Genomic DNA, 14,140 nt, shown 5'->3' with positions numbered 1-14,140 from the left:
GCTTTAGAGCTTTCTGACCACAACTCACAGTAGGATACACACTTGATATCACAACCGAGTACACATATTCTTTCAACAAATATATTTGGAGTTGGTACATGTGCCAAGCATTGTTCTATATGCTAGAGATAAAAGAGTAAACAAAGCAAATTTAAAAAAAAAAAACTTGCCTGCTCTCATGGAGTTTACATTCTAATGTAAACTCACCTCTGTATGTGTGTGAATGAGTGTGTCTTTTGTTTGCATGCCAGTTTAATGCTGATCATAACGCTCTAAATTATTTCTCAGACTCACTAACAGGTCACAACCCATAGCTTTAAAACTCCTAATCTGATCCTACTTTTCATTTTGCAGATATGAAAATAGGTGGAGAAAGTGAAGACAGTGAGTTTGACTTAAAACCATTAGCTAGCTGAAAGTGTCTGCAGACATGCAAGTGGAGGTGTCTAGCAGACATTTAAATACACAGATGTGAAGCTCAGAGAAGATTTCAGAACGGAGATACAGATCTGGGAGTGGAATGAATGAAATGTTGCACAGAAGATGTATAAATTCTTTTTTTTTTTTTAAGACTGTGTTGCAGGATGCCCTAGAGAACACCAGCATTTAAGGACTGTGCAGAGAAAGAACACCAAGACAGTCATAAAAACTAAGGGAGAGTGGCATGAAGAAAGTTCCAAGAAAGGTTATAGTGTCCATACTGCAAAGAGGCAAAATAAGATAAGGCTGGTGAGCGTGCATTAGATTTGGTAATTAGGAACATCTGGTGACAGTTTCTTCCTACAGTAATTATAATGAGATGTGGGCAGAAGGTAGGCTGAAGAGGCTTGAGACATGAATGGGAGACATTAAGTCAGCGGTCTCCAACCTTTTTGGCACCAGGGACCGGTGCTTCTATGAGAATCTAATGCCTGATGATCTGAGGTGGAGCGAGGCAGCGATGTTAGCACTGGGGAGCAGCTGCAAATACAGATGAAGTTTCGCTCACCCTCCCACTGCTCACCTTCTGTTGTGCAGCCCAGCTCCTAACAAGCCACAGACCGGTACTAGTCTGTGGCCCGGAGGTTGGGGATCCCTGTATTAAATAAAAACTCTGTCTTCAACAAGCTTGACAAGAAAAGGAAAGAGTCAGCAACAGCACAATAACTTGAGGAGGAGAGATCAGAGGGTAGGAGAAGGGTATTTAAAATAAGAAAATAGGGATATATTCACAAGGCTGAGCAAACGGAGATGGAAAGCCAAATGTTAAGGAGACCAGAGCAAAGGGATATTATTAGACAAGGGTGTTACAAGACTATAGGTAGAGAGATCAGGTGTGGACAGAAGAAGAGAAACCTTTTCTGTGGGGAGAGAGCGAGCTTGGAGGCAGATGCAGTGAATTGTGGTGGCCCTTTCAAAATATACGCCAACAGTGAATCATGAATATCAATTATATCTCAAAAAATCTATTTTTAATCATAGTGCAGACTCCTGGGCCCCACCTCCAGAGTTCCTAATACAATAGGTCTTGAGTAGGGGGGGTCTTTGAATTTTTATTTCTAAGAAGTTCTCAGGTGTGCGTGTTTCCTATTGCTCCTATAAGAAATTACCACAAATTTAGTGACTTAAAACAACACAAATTTATTACCTTATAATTCTGGAGTTAAGAACTTTAAGTCCAAACTGGATCTCACTGGACTAAAATCAAGGTGTCTGTAGGGCTTTATTGCTTTCTGGAGGCTCTTGGGAAGAATGCATTTTCTTATTTCTTCCAGCTGCTAGAGGTCACCTGACTTTCTTGGCTCACAGCCTCTATGCTTCATCTTCAAAGCTAGCAATAGCAATGGCAGGGTGAGTCTTTCTCCCGCTGCATCGCTGTCACTGACTGTTCCGTTGCCCTCCTCCACATTTAAAGACATTTGTGATTACACTGGACCCACCTGGATAATCCAGGATATGCTCCTACTTGAGTTCAGCTGCTAAGCACCTTAATGACTCATGCTACCTTATTGCCCATTGCCATGTAATTTAACCACCTCACAGATTCCAGGGATTAAGGTGTGGACCTCTTTGAGAGGCCATCTTTCCGCCTATCACACCAGGTGTTGCTGATGCTGCTCATCGGAGGATCACTGGTCTAGTGTGCTGCTGGATAATGATGGGATTTCAAGACCACATGTTCCAAGAAGGGCAAGGAAGAGCAAATGAGGCCATACAATAGGAAGAGGTGAACTTGGGGCACAGGAGGGGACTCAAGACAAGAGAGACTGGACCAGGGACCACCAAATTTAAACAGTCATTAAAGTGAGTCTCCCTAAGCTCACACAAAGAGAGGAAGGGGGTCGACCACAGGGGCTGTGATAAAGAAACTTCCCAGGTGAGAACAAAAGTTCTCATTCTCACCTGGGAAAGTTCCAGGTGGAAATTGTTCCTTTCCCCAGCGCTGCTCTGTCAAGGGAATTCCCTGAATGTTGACTAAAAAGAACCAAATCTAAAAATATAAATATTTCCTATAGGACACATTAGTTAAATGTATTTGGGGAGGTACGTTAAGATTTCTGATGGTGGTAAGACAAAAAAAAAGCCATTGCTAATTTTTATTCTGACTTGGGAGTTTTCCATTCCTAGAGAACTTGACTTTTGAAATATTCATTGCTTTTAAATAAAGTCTAAGCTGAGTTTGTTTTTGCTTTAACTTCTTTTTAATTGGAAAAGGGAGGAGCCTTGAAAGAACATATTTGTTAAAAGTACTTTTTTTTATTGGATATTATATTGGGTTCCCAGTCTCATAGCATGTTATGTGCAAGAGAAATTATCACAGGTTTTATGATCATAAGAGGCTGCTGTGTGTGTGTGTGTCAGAGAGAGAGAAAGAGAGGAAGGGGGAGGGAGAGAGGGAGAGGGAGAGGGAGGGGTATGGTGAAGAGCAGCACAGGAAAGAAGGAAAGATCTGGGAGGCATGCTTCATATTGCTTTCAACTTATTCTGAAAAGCACTAACATCCACCGACTTAACTCTCTCTCATCTGAATTTGTTTTATTTTTATTATTATTTTAAAGCAAATGTTCTATTTCATACCAGGTCTTAGAGGCACTTCTCTTTCAGAAATGAGAGTGAGTTGAACTATACCACAAAACAACCTAAGCAAACTAGAAACTAGAAACTGCATGTTCCCTCCATGTGAAGATTCATCTGTGGCCTAAAATGGAAATTCATATCCTTCTCCTATTTCTCCCCATAAAATAGATCCACTTTGAGGGAAAAAAAATGACTCTTAATGACTCTGTTCCCAAAATGTTAAGAGACCCAAGTTCCTACGCTGGCTCTCCCACCAACATCTAGGGAAGCCCTGTGGAAGGCTACTCCTGCAGCCCCTTCCCACTCTGAGTCCAAGCGTGCGTGCCTCCTAACCATTCAGGCAATATTTAAGGACAAAAATAATATAAGGACATGACAAGCTCCCCTATACCTAATGACAAAACATTTCTGAGGTGTAATCAAATGTACGCTTGTGAATATTTCAATTTTAGAATAAGCTTTTGCTACCACACAAAGCTTCATTTTCATTTGCCAAATGGCTCTTTGATTTCCCTCACCTCAACAGAACTCTGGGGTTACCTGGAAGGAAGGGGAACTCCATTTGGTGAAACATGAGGGTTGCTTCAGCCAAAACAGATGTTTGCATCATCACTTAGCCATGTATCAGCAGCAAACAGCTGGCAAGTGTTTCGTGTTGCCAAGTACAACAGAAAGAATTTAAGTTTGGAACAATTAGAGGCCATCGGCATGGAGAAGGCAGAAAAACAAGAAAAGTCTTAAAGTTACAGAACACACATAAGTCATCACAGATGATGTTTATGTACTAGACGCCCCCAATTAGGCATGGCTTAGGCCAAGAGGACAGAGAAGGAATGGTTGAGCAAAGATGTAGAAGAAAAAGTTTCTCAAAGCCTCTTCAGGAAACCATAACTAAAATAATTTGAACTAGAGTTCCCTGTGGAGGAAAAGTAATATTAAAGAAGAAAAAAGCCAATAAAAAGCATCAACTTTGATTTTGTAAGCCAGATACAGTGTAGATGAAGCAAAGTAGAGAACTATGTCTTCTGATCTTCAGAGATTTGTAAAATAATAGAAACACAATGAGAAATGGGTCGTTTTCAATGTCTTGTGTTGGTTTAGTGCCGGTGTTTGCTTGTCAAGTTTGGCGGGGAGAAGGGTATGGGTTTTTTTCTATCCAATTGTGAGGCTCCAGAAAAGGAAGTGTGCCAGGAATACTGTGATGAGGAAAAGCTATTTGGAGTTGCTGCCTTGGCGTTTGACAGTATGACGACCCTGCTCACACCCAGAGTCCAGACATTTACTTAAGGATCTGAGCTTAAGGGTCCCACGTAAGTCTTCACTTTGCTTTTCCTGGGACACCCTTTAAAAGCACCACTTAGAGTCGAGCCCATGAAAAGTTTGTGACCTCCGCCCCAATCCCTTATAAGTAATAGATGCTTGCTACCCAGCTCTCTATCTCCTGCTCCCTGGTGACCTGGGATGGAGGTCTGCACTTCCCCCAGTTCGCTGTGTTTCCCCACCCTCATTTTTGGGATCTATAAGTAATACAACTTGTGACTTCACTTCCTTAGTGTGAGTGTATTGAAACTGCACCTTCAATCAAAACAACCCTGAGTTGTCATTTCTCCAAAGTGAGAGTTTGAATGCTGAGGCAGCTGTTTACCTGCTGACTCCATGTGTGTGGCTTATGCCTCCTCATTCAACCGGTCATAATCTGCATATTCTTCATTTAATATACCAGCTACGGAGCCCCCAACACAAACAAAAAGGCTCTTAGACTCATTCTAGGGGCTGGCACAGAGCCACAGTCATCAACAAGGACCCCAGAATATACAGTGGTACCCCTCAGCCATGCATAAAGAACTCCTTCCTGACAGCAACAGGATGCTGACATCACCATCACAAGGAGTCCTATAAGCAAAACCTGGTAGAGTCTCTGCTGAGCTGCCTAATTTAGTAGCCACGAACCACATGTGACTAATTAAATTTAAATTGTAGTTCATTGACTTAAATAAACTATAATTCAAAGTTTAGCTCCCTAGTTGCACTAGCCCTACTTCAAGTTCTTAGTCACATACGGTTAGTTAGTGTCTACCGTATCAGATAGTGCAAATATAGTACATCACCATCATCACAGAAAGTCCTATTGGACAGTGCTGGCCAAGAGCAAAGCTTCAACTTTAATGTGCATTTGAATCAATTTGAGGATCTTGTGAAATGCAGCTTCTGACTGAGTAGGTCTGGGGAGGGGGCTCTGACAGCATTTCTAACAAGCTCCCAGTGCAGCTCACAGTCCTGGTCCACGGATCACACTGAGAGGCTGCAGAAGATTCACAGCAACCCTGTTAAATGCTGCCCTTCGGCTGAATGGTAAATGTTCCTCCATCTCTAACACAGAGAGCACCTTGTAGGTTACAGTTCCACCAAACAATGGACATTAGACAACATAGAACTTGTTAAATCCTTTTCCCTCGCCTACTTCTCCACTTTGCCCTTTCTGGTTTTAAAAAATTCCAAGATTCACAGCAAAAATGTGCAGAACACTGAATCTCTATCTTCGCTACATTTCCATTATCTGCAATGGAGATTTCCTTAACAGAAAAGCCTGGCCTGATGTAAGTGAAGCAGCTGTGTTTTCAGAAGATAAGAGAAGTCCTTTTACACCCGGGCACAGTGGTAACTCAAGAGGAACAGTCAGGCATGAGCAGACATTGAACAGAGTTGCATTAGAAAAATATATTTAGAATAATGAAGGGGAAGAAAGAAGCTCTCCCAGCTTAAAAACAGAACATTGCATCACAATAGAAAAACAGTGCCACAAATAAATAATGCATAATATATTTGTAGCACTACCACTATTTCCAAATAGAAATAACTCAGTTGGTTTAGTCTAGAAAAACAAGGAGAAAATCTTACCATGCTGTACATAACTCAACATTTCCACATTATCTCAATTAATTGGTATAGCTAGCCACATAAAGTAGGTCTTTTTTTTCGTTTTTACAGGAGTGAATTCCAGCTCTCCGAGGAGTTAAGAAACTGCCTGGAGCTCACTCTGGTCTCTCTGGCTTTACAATTAAACCCGTCCACTGTCCTGGGCTTTTGCTCCAACAGCACTGAAAAAAACAAGTTTATGAATAGATGAGAGGAGGGAGGTTACACCCTTTAAGCAAAATAACGATGACCTCTTCTCACTTCTAGCTACTATTGACTCGCCCACAAGTAGGACGCCTCACCCATGAATCCATTAAAGGATTAATGCAATCATTCAGAGATCTCTGCTAAATGTGCTGAAAACATAAACCATGGGGTTCATGATTTGATCTTGCTGGTTTTTGCAGAATGTACAGTGATTACAGGTTAAAATAGACACATTTTCTAGTTTACAGAATAACTGTCCAGAGCAAATGCAACAGTGAGCTGTTAACAAGGTCCCCTGCATGAGAATTAGCAGCCAGAGCTGAAAGCCTGGTACCCACAAGTGATGTGAGATGTTCTCACAACCAAGCAACCTGGCTGAAAAGATAGAGCACGAGGACATGGAGAGAGGCCTTAGGAGTGGGGCAGTCATATCGTTCATCATCTTGCTAGGATACTTGAGTGGAAAGGGACGGATACTCGGGGACAACAACAGTAAGCAAGGACCATCCCAGGCACCCTGATGAAAAATCTTCCCTGAGAGGAGAAGGAGCCATCAAGAGTCACATAACCCAAATCTGCATTTCAGAAAGCTCAGTCTTGTCTACCTACAGCCATGCCACTCCAAATATGCCTGATCTCGTCTGATCTCGGCAGCTAAGCAGGGTCAGGCCTGGTTAGTATTTGGATGGGAGACCACCTAGGAATACCGGGAGCTGTAGGTGTAAAAAAAATTTTTTAATTAAATTAAAAATTTTTTAGAATTAAAAATTAAATAAATAAAAGAAAGCTCATTCTGGCAACTATGTGGAGAACAGGGCTAGGACAGGAAAAGGCTATTAAATCTCAGAGACTCATTCTATGAGAGATGTGTGCACATGTGCTCACAAGCAGAAGTGAACCATCAAAAGAATACAGAAGCCAGGGCTAATTTTAAACCAACTAATCTTGACCTAAATGAAGCACAAAGAATTTTTCCAATGCCAAAGCTAACCACCTACTCCACCGCTCCTTCTCTGGCAAGGTCTGTTGCATCGTAGAAAGTGGAGCCAACACTTCAGGCCACAGAACACCATCTGGAAAAGCAACAAGTCATTGGTCTCAATAAGGAGACAGCCACAAACAACAAATACAACCCTACAAATATCTGTCTGGATTGTTGGAATCAGTTGTTTCTTCAAGAAATATTTGTTGAGTATTTCCTCTATGCTGGGCACTGCAAATGTAAATAAAGACAAACAAGGTACAACTACTGCCTTCAAGAAACATATAGATAGATAAGGCAGTTATTATACAATGAGAAGTATGGCAAAGGTTGGCCCAGGTGCACTAATGGGCATTTACAACTCAAGGAGGAGCAAGTGAGTCTTAAAGCCTTACAAGTGTGGTCCCCAGACCTGGTGACATCCTGCAGCACTGGGAAGCTCTCTGGGAATGCAGAACCTCAGGCCCCAACTCAGACCGACTGAAAGGATCTGCATTTCAACAAGATCTCTAGGTTATCTGTGTACACATTAAAGTCTGAGAAACGCCGTCTTAAAGGATAAGGATAAGTCAGCCAAACAGAGGTAAGTAAGAAAGGAGATCTAAGACACAGGAAAGAGCAGAAGCAAAACAACTGGTGTCAGAGAAATGGTCCACATTCCCAAACTGCAGAGACGACCATGCCCAAAGCACAGAATAAATATCAGACAAGTGGTAAAAGAAAGCGTCTTGGAGGAAGGGTGGTTGCAGACCAGGCAGAGCCTGTGACTCCAGGACCCAGCTAGGTCTCTCCTAAGAGCCCTCGGAAGCCCTTGAAAAGTCTTACGCAGGAGACATTTAAAATACTGCCCTGACAGCAATGGGGAGAAGGCAGATTTAGGAACCACAGGCGGAAATTATGACACCATTGCTGTATCTGGCAGTGGGGACACTAAGGAGGTCAGGTGGCCTGGGGCCAACTGTGGGTTGGAGGGAGCCAAGCGTCATCTGGCACAGGCTTGAGAACTTGGAAAGGAAAGTTTAGCTAATTATGTAAACCAAGAAATCTTTTTTCCAGAGCCACTGTTTTCCCCTAATTATGTTCCTTCCCGGATAGATCTGTGCCAAAGTAAAAAGAAAAGCACTCAAAGGACCTTCCGCACTGGGTCTCAGTTCCAGACATGAGGCTTGATCAGGATTTCCCAAAGTCGCCTAGAAATAGGAACTATTTGGGACATTTGTTCAAAATTCGGATTCCCAGGCCCAGATATAGGCTATGTAATCTGAAATCTGTGGGAATGGCCTGAGGGACACAGGCTTGGGAGCAGCCAGGTGGTTCTACACCCCAGGAAACCTGGGGCCTCTGGGGCAGGGTGTGGAGAGAGCCCCGAATCTCATTGCAGGGGGCAGCCCATCACCCAGGAGGTCAGAAGGCGCAGACTTCACTGAAGGAGCTGTTTAGAGGGGTTGTCCAGGTCACACCATCCTTAGGGGGCAAAACATGAAAAACAGGCTTGCTTGGTACCAGTTTAGAAAGTTATCACACTTGACGTGCTATCTGCACATCTTTAATGGCAAGTTTGTCTTCTTCCCCCTATTAGATTCACTCGATACTCATCATGTACAGACACCTATTTGGTGCAGGCAATAAACTTGATTTTTCTGCCATATAAAAGTATCACTAAAAGTTAATGTTAGTGTGAATTTTGATTCTTGAACTTTGATAAATAGGTAGGTAGGTAGGTAGGTAGGCAGGCAGGCAGGCAGGCAGGCAGGCACACAGATATCTAACCCAGTACCTTTATATCTTATAAAAAAGATGAGTCTAGGGGAAAATGGGCAAAAAGCATGAATAGGCATTTCACAGAAGAGAAAATTCATAAGGCCAGCAAACATGTGAAAAGATGCTCAACTGATCAGTTATCAAGGAAATACTAATTAAATAACAGGATACCAATTCATACCCATGAGATTGGCACACATTTTAAGTTTGACGTTTCCAATGGTTTGTGAGATTCGGAGAAACCAAAGCTCTCATACATTGCTGGTAGAAGTGTAAATGAACACAATAATTTTAGAAAAAGATTTTACAATACTTAGCAGAGGTGAAGATGGGCATCATGAGTACTTCCACTCTCAGGGAGAAAAGTTTTGCTTATGTGCACCAGAAAATATATATAAGAATGTTTATAGTAGCATTCTTTGTAATTAAACAGAACTGGAAATAATACAAATATCCATCAACAAGAGAATGGGAAAATACATGTTTATACACATACACACACACACAAACCATACACACATTTACATATATATTATTCGATTATGTTTGTCTGATATCTTTGATAAATAAAAACATTTAGTCCTCAGTTTTAGTGATTTATCATTGTTTTTACCATTTATTAAGGCAAGTGCTGGGTGTTTTCCACATATTTCTAATTATCATAAAAGCACGGTATGACATAATTATTACCTTACAGTTGGAGAATATAAAGCAATGCATTTAGCCTAAGATCACACCACTGGGAAATGCTACAGCTCAGATTTGTACCCATTAACTCCAAAGCCCAAAATCTTTCTTAACATATATAACAGGGTTATTTTCCAAGAAAATCTCCGTCACAACAGTATGTGTTAAATGCGTTCTCTTGGTAATGATGTAAGCACAATAACAAATTAACCCCTCCCATGTTGTCTTGCTATGCAGCCCTATTCTTCACTAAAGATAAAAACAAGACAATAACAACAACAAAAATCCTAGGCGACAGCAACTAATAGTAGCATGCTCTCACTGGCAAAAAAAAACAAAACAAAAAAAACAAAAAAAACACTAATTAAAGTCACCTCCACCTAATCTAGTCTGGATTAATTTGTGTTGAGCTATCTATAATTAATGAGAATTAGCATAAATGAAAAATGATACTTTTCAGATAAAAAAGATAAACAGCAAATACGTCCCTTCATAGTAAGGAGAACTGGCCATCAGCTCCCAGAACCATTACCCCTTCCAAGCCTATAGCTCTCCTACTGTGATGTTTCACCAGCGGCTAGGGCTGAACTACTCTGCCCACAGACAGCTTCCTTCAGCTTCCTGTCACTCTGAAGATCTCTCTTGATCCTACATCATGCTCCTGCCTGCTTTTCGACTCAACCTACCAATTATTTATTCCATCTCTATCATCGTCTGTTTCTCCCTCTCCCTTTGATCCTTCCCTTGGGTGACAAACATGCTACCCATGACATGACATCCTCAGAAATGCCCTTTTCTTTCCTTCTGATATTCCTTCACCCACCAAGCTCCCTTTCACCACCCACCTTCTTAAAAGAGCCCACCCTGTCCCGAGGTCCCATTTCCTTGCCAGCTTCTAACTGCTTAACCTTAATTCCTCATCCATTACATTGGGGCAGTCGCACCTCTTCCGAGTCAGAAGGCTTCAGTGAGAATGTGTGACTGACAGAAGGTACCAAGTGGGAGCTCATTAGTCCTGCACTTCTCGAAACTTTTTTCTTAGATTCCATTTAGCTCCCTATTCTGCTTCCTAGACCTGAGTCTTTGTGTCTTATATCTGTTTGTTTGTCATTTGCTCAGGGATCTCATAAGTCCTCTAGATCCAACTATGACTTCTACGCAGAGAAGCAGATAGCTCTCAAGCTCTACATCCAGATTTGACATTTCACCTGTAAATTGACAGGTCCCAAACCAAACTCACCTCCCCTGATCACAAGGAAAACTCTTTTTACTTTCACAAACTTTCTTGATTTTTCTATTCTTAAAAAAAATCTTTCATTTTACACCAAGGAGCCACTTAACGTTCACCTGTTATCTCCTCTAACATTTATAGCCAGAGTTAGCACACTGGTGGCCCAAGAGCCATATCTTTGATGTCTAAAGGCCAACATTTAAAAATCAGAAGATTTCCCCTAAAACCTGAAAAGCTGGCCTCCTTTGAAAACTCACCTGAGCAAGTAATACCGGCTCAGCACACCCATTGCAGTGAGATGGAGGAGAATAACAAATGGCCGCTCCCCTGGCCAGCGTATCCACTCCAGCCTCATGAGTTCATTCAGATCACCTATCTGACCCAACGAGGAATCCCTAGTTTAAACAATTAGGTTTTATTGTGTTTTATATAAAATAACATTGGAGCCCTTTGACACACAAAGTATGTCCTGCAGGTCAACACTGAGCAGCACTTCCTTGTCAATGGGATCTGCTGGTCCTACATGAACCCATTGAAGGAGCATGTGTGTTTCAGACCGTGCATTCCTAGCTTTTGCGGAATGTCCATTAGCGTGGATGTTTCAGAACATCGACTACTTTAGATGTCCTACTTCCTTGATCCAGCAAGATTTCCGGCCATTAAAGAATATGACATTGGTGTAATATATTTCTTGTTTTGCAAAATGAAACCGGCACCGCGTGTGCTTCCAAATGTTTATTATTCTCCTGTGAATAATTTATTCTAGTACATTTCCAGGAATATGAGTTAGGATCACTTGTTCTACCCTCTAAGATCATCTTTGTTTTCTTAAAAACTCTAGGACAAACAATTAAATTCCAAGTTTGAATTTATCTTAATTTGTTTTCAATGTTTTCTTCTTCATTCTATTCTGATTTTTTTTCTATTCTAACTTTTTACTTTGTATTTCATAGGTTATAATCTTAAACAGCTTTGTGGTTTAGTTTCGGTTTTTTGTTTTGTTTTGTTTTAACACTGAGATTAAACATTTGACATCTCTGATATTTTAGTTCCCAGGAGTATCAGCTTTCGCTGAACCTACAAAGGTGTCAAAGTGTCACTTGCCTTAGCCTTCTCTTTTCTCTGGTTTGTTGACTCTAACGCCCCTTTTAATTTCTGCAATCTCGCGGCTGCCTTATAATTTTTGCTATCCTGCCTGCACCCCACGACCCCACGACCTGGCCTGAGTTCTAATGAGAAGTTTCCATTTGCCTTTCAGGAATGAGCTCTTATCAAAAGATCACTGTCATAAACATGCATGCTTGCCAGCTGCTAGCACTGCACTCTGTAGAGTGAGGACACTTAAAGGTGGGGCTTTGCCTTATTCAGAGAAACTCTGGGACTCTTCAGAAGAAACCCAGGGTACTTCTAAGCACAGACTATCCTCACTGGCACCCAACATCCAATTTATTACCTGACCTTTTCACCCAATTCCCTTCCCCTAATGCACTCCCAAACCTGCAAGCTGGAGGGGATTCTGCCATGCACCTGGCAGGGCCAGATCGAACAATGAAATTCAAGAGTCTCCTCCATGTTCCCACCCTCTGAATGCCTTGCCTCCTCCCAGAATGATGATCCCTTTAGAAGTCCAGCAACCTCCTCCATAAACTGCTTCTACAGCTCTGGACATGCCACTGAGCCAGAAGCAGTGTCTCCCTGGATCACTGTGCTTCCCAGGCGCCAAGGAATCCAGGAATCCACTCCCAGGAGAATACCAGAGCACTGCCAGATGGCAGGCAGCCACCATGCTTCCCGGGTGGCCCTGGAAGAATGTGACTATGTGCCCTTTGTATGGCTGCCTCCCCACAGCCTGGCCGGCCCACACTCCCCAACAGCCCACTCACATTCCAAGGCCTTAAGTGTGAATCACAGTCAACCCCACCACCACACCACAGAAAATGCCACCACAGCCTCAAGTCCTCTGGAAGTTGCAAGGCTGTCCAGCCCAACAGTTAAACTTTTAAAACAAAGGTCATAGCTTACTCACCCAACACCTATAGAAATACCTGTTTGCAAATACAATATAAAAGGAATATAAGTTCAAGTACAGTATGAAAGCACTTGAGTCACTTTCACTCGTAAATGTTTCTTTACAAAAAGAAAAAAACTGGGAATAGTAAGAACACAAATCAGAGCTTGCTTCGTGCATTATATTAACAACGGACAGACATAGGTGGAAGTGACCTTTAACCACATCATAAAATTCTGCATGCTTAGCAATAATGACAGAAGCAAAGGTGAGGCCAGAGACTGTAAAACAAGGAAAAGAGGGATTAGGTCCTCTCCCAGAACTATGCCTTGTCCCTCTTCTGCCTTCCTTACAGGCAACACTTTTTAAAAGGAGCTGCATCAAAGTCACCATCTTGCTCAGTGCTGCAAGTTCCCTCTTTACCACCTCCTCTTTCTGACAGCAGCACTGTTCAAGGCTCCTAGACTGAAGGGAGGCAGAATGTTTCTTCATAAACCTCTTTCCTCAAGACCACAGGCTTAGCAATTTGTTTTAACAAATATCGAATTCTCCCCCAAACTAAAAAATGAACACTACTCCTGGCTAGGTTGTCCTGTGCCTTGATTACTAGACTCTTGGCCACCTGAGTCTCAGGTGGAGTTCAAGGTCAATTTTAGGATGTTGCACTACTGGTCTTCACAGGTCAGAAAAAAAAAAAGAATTTGGCCTATTGTTCCAGGCAGTGGTATTAACAGAAAGGGACTTCAGTTCACATCCCAGCTCTGGCCCTTCCTGGCTGTGTCACCTAGGACAAGCCACTTGGCTCTCTGAGCCTCAGTTTCTTCAACTGTGAATCGGGACAAATATCCATCATTAAGTGAGTTGGTACATGTAGAGCACTGGGCACCCTACCTGGCCCATGGCACGAGCCCAGTAAATCTCCACTCAACCATCCCTTCCGGCTTAACCCGCAGTAGACCAGTAGAGTTTCTGAATTATTAAGTCATTTAAAAAAGCTCTTAAAAGCAAACCAGCTTAGACTAAAGCAAACAAGCCATGTTGTTAACAGTTCTCTTTCAATATCTTAGACTTAAAGCTTAAGGATTCTTATGGTTTCTAATGCAGAGCAAGGGGGAAAAAGCATTGCGCCATGATCAGTAATTTATGACCTTTCCTTGAGAAAGAAAACTATAATTACCATAAGATGCTAACATCTGAATCCCTTATTTAGTTCTTCTTGTTCAGTGCTTCTCCAGTTCTGCAGGCACCCATGTGGAAACTGGAACATAGCTCCAATGACAATTTTTTTTTT

The 14,140-nt window shown here is 42.0% G+C and overlaps 1 protein-coding gene and 1 pseudogene across 3 annotated transcripts in view; one reads left to right on the top strand and one right to left on the bottom strand.

Moving 5' to 3' along the window:
* The window catches only part of FRMD3 (FERM domain containing 3), a 268,015-nt gene that overhangs the window by 145,158 nt on the left and 108,717 nt on the right, over nucleotides 1–14,140 (bottom strand). The window lies entirely within an intron of this gene.
* LOC112483175 lies at nucleotides 6,784–6,902 on the top strand (annotated as a pseudogene).

Source organism: Pteropus alecto, unplaced genomic scaffold (assembly GCF_000325575.1).
Source record: "Pteropus alecto unplaced genomic scaffold, ASM32557v1 scaffold206, whole genome shotgun sequence".
In the NCBI taxonomy this organism is placed as follows: Eukaryota; Metazoa; Chordata; class Mammalia; order Chiroptera; family Pteropodidae; genus Pteropus; species Pteropus alecto.
The sequence above is the reverse complement of the archived record's forward strand: the minus strand, read 5'-3'. Positions and strand labels throughout refer to the sequence as shown.